Genomic DNA, 3,001 nt, shown 5'->3' on the forward strand with positions numbered 1-3,001 from the left:
GGGGGGGGGGGGGGGGTCTGAACTTACAAGACAGCATGCTGACACACTCAGCACCCCAAAAACCCACTCTCTCTCCACCCACAAGCACACTACACACTCCCTGTCACACCCCACCCACCCCCATTTGAAAAACACGTTGCAGTCACTTGCATGCTGGGATAGGTGCCAATAATGCACCGCTCCCAATGCCGCTGCAAGTGCCGCAAATGTGGCCACGCCAGTGCACTTGAAGCTGTCAGTGTGGACAGACTGCAGCGCTTTCCCTACTGCGCTCTCCGAAGGTGGGTTTAACTCACAGCGCTCTACATCTGCAAGTGTAGCCATGCCCTTAGGTGTGAATTTAAACATATATCGTTATACCAGTAGAAGACCCTGTTGTAGACACTCTTATTCCAGTATGAGTGCTTTGTATGTGTGCGTGAGCCTTAATTTATTTTGCTTTGGAAGGGAGTTAAACTGTGAAAAAAAGCTACAATTATTCTGGAATAAGTGTGTCCACATGGTGGAGTTATACCAGTATAACTATAGTGGTTTAGTATACTGCCAATTATAGTTAAACCACTATAATTAGGGATGGAAGGATTAGATTATCAGTAAATGTTGATTTCACCACACACACACACACACACACACACACACACACACACACACACACACACACACACACACAAACCGACAACATATTTCCATTGATAATAACTGAAACTTACTGACAAGCAAAGTAAGAAAAATGCTGCTTGAGAACTTATTAGAGTTTTTGATTTTCAGGATATTTACTGTGTCTATTTTGACCTGGGATGTTGACAACTTGTGTTTTAAAGCTTTAACTTTTTGAATCTCAATGTTTATTGTCATTAAATAATTATTATCAGACCTGCTGCCTGATTTCCTGCAACTGTGAAAACTTAAATAGATAAAAATCAGGCAGGAGGGATGCTTAAAAATTAACATGGAAATTATTCATCAACATTATTTTTAAAAAGGAATTCTGTCAAGCCTAACTATAATTATACTGGTATAACCCCCCCATGTGGACACACTTATTACAGAATAAGAGTAGCTTATTTCAGGCCTCCAAGATCACCAAATACCTGTTTGGTTTTTTTTTCAAGGTTATGAGATCAGCAGTTGATTTAAAGGTGACCTGCAATAGAATTTGCATAAAAAATGGGCTTCTGCCATTTTTTTTTTTTTTTTTTTTGGCTCTTTATGATCAATAAAGAAGGCTGGAGTAATTTTGCCCCTCAAACGCGTTTCATTTCCCCCCTATGCTTATTCTTTTTATTAGAAGTTAAAATCTTGTCTGCCCTGGAAGAGTCTACAGAGAACTTGTGGTCACAAAAGTCAAGAGAATGAGGGTGGAACAAATGAGAGAGGAATAGGTTTCTTTAGTACAATTTCACTACAGCGTTAATTTGAGTGATCTACCCTGGAGCTACTTCAGTCATATTTAGCCTGTCATGAGGGGTCCTGGCCACGCTACAGAATAACAGACCCGTTGTCATAAAGCCCTGGGGTCACACTGGCATTCCACCACCTGGTGTGTTCTGCAGACTTCTGAGGGCATGTGACATGGCTTGTAGCTACACAAGTGGTAGGAGGGATAGCTTAGTGGTTTGAGCATTAGCCCACTAAACCCAGGGTTGTGAGTTCAATCCTTGAGGGGTGTATTTAGGGATCTGGGGCAAAAGAAAAAGTTTGGGGATTTAGCCCTGCTTTAAGCAGGGGATTAGACTAGATGGCCCCTTCCAACCCTGATATTCTATGATCAATAAGCTTCCCCACTCTATGTATATTTTTGCAGTGTATTGTGAGAGAACTTGTCTGTCCTTTCTGGGCATCCCAGGCAGACATGAGCCTGAGCTACAATATATGGTAACTTTGTAGTGAAGACAAGGCCCTTTTGTTTGACTGTTTGCTTTTGTTGGCTCGCATTTAACTCTGATGCCTAATGAACATTTTGGAGAAAGGAAGGCTTGGTTAAAGATTCAACCCTTCAGTTAAGTTGTGATCTTTTGAGTCCCTCTACACCCACAAAGGGGCTTCTAGCAAAAACAGGGAGGGAAAGGCATGACATGCCTAAATGTAAATGCAAGCAGTGACAACCAATGCTTAAACACAAACAAACCACCACCCCTCTCAGGCCTTCTTCATAGATGGGAAAGAAGAGCGGAAAAAAGCAGATCCCCAATTCAAAAGAACCTTTCCACGACACGCACTCGTTGCTGTCTTTGCTGAGACCATTTGCCTCAACACCGGTGGTGAAATGGCAGAGCCGTTCATGGAAATTCACAGACTCGGGGACGTTCAAAGACAGCGGCTGTTTCCCTGCCCTTTCTAAGCCTTGTGCAGTGAATGGCTCTCCCTTGTTGAACTTAGACGTTTACAGTAGAGGGGCGTTAGTAACATTTCTCAGACTGGGTGTTTTTAATTAAGGTGACCCTAATCAGCTTATGAGTCACGGAAGTTCAGCCTCTGGGGAAGCTGCATCTTTCACATTCCCCTCTGCTTGGTGTACTCCAATGAGGGACAACACTCAAACCGCACCCCAACGCCATAGCCCAGTCTCCCTGAATGCTAGGAGGACCTCACATGGCGGGCCCGTACCTCTGCAATGAACTGCGTCGAACCTCCAGCTCCCTCACCCCCAAATCTGGGAGAATGCCCGGGCTCACTTTACCTGGCATTCTGCTTCCGCATGCTTCAGATGTGAGGGACACTACCCTTGTGCTTCCCTCACAGCTGCACTCTCAGGCCCGGGTAAAGGTAGACCTCTGTGGATACATCTATACCGCCCACAGCAGCCAGTCACAGAGCCCGGGGGGCTCACACTATGGTGCTAAAAGCAGCTGTGTGGACACTGGGGCTCAGGCCAGAACTCGGGCTCTGAAGTCTAGGGAGGTGGGTGGATTTCAGAGCTCGCGCTCCACCTGAACGTCCACACAGCTGCTTTTAGCACCATAGTGTGAGCCCCCCGGGCTCTGTGACTGGCTGCTGTGGG

This window comes from Trachemys scripta, chromosome 2 (assembly GCF_013100865.1).
Source record: "Trachemys scripta elegans isolate TJP31775 chromosome 2, CAS_Tse_1.0, whole genome shotgun sequence".
Taxonomy (NCBI): domain Eukaryota; kingdom Metazoa; phylum Chordata; order Testudines; family Emydidae; genus Trachemys; species Trachemys scripta.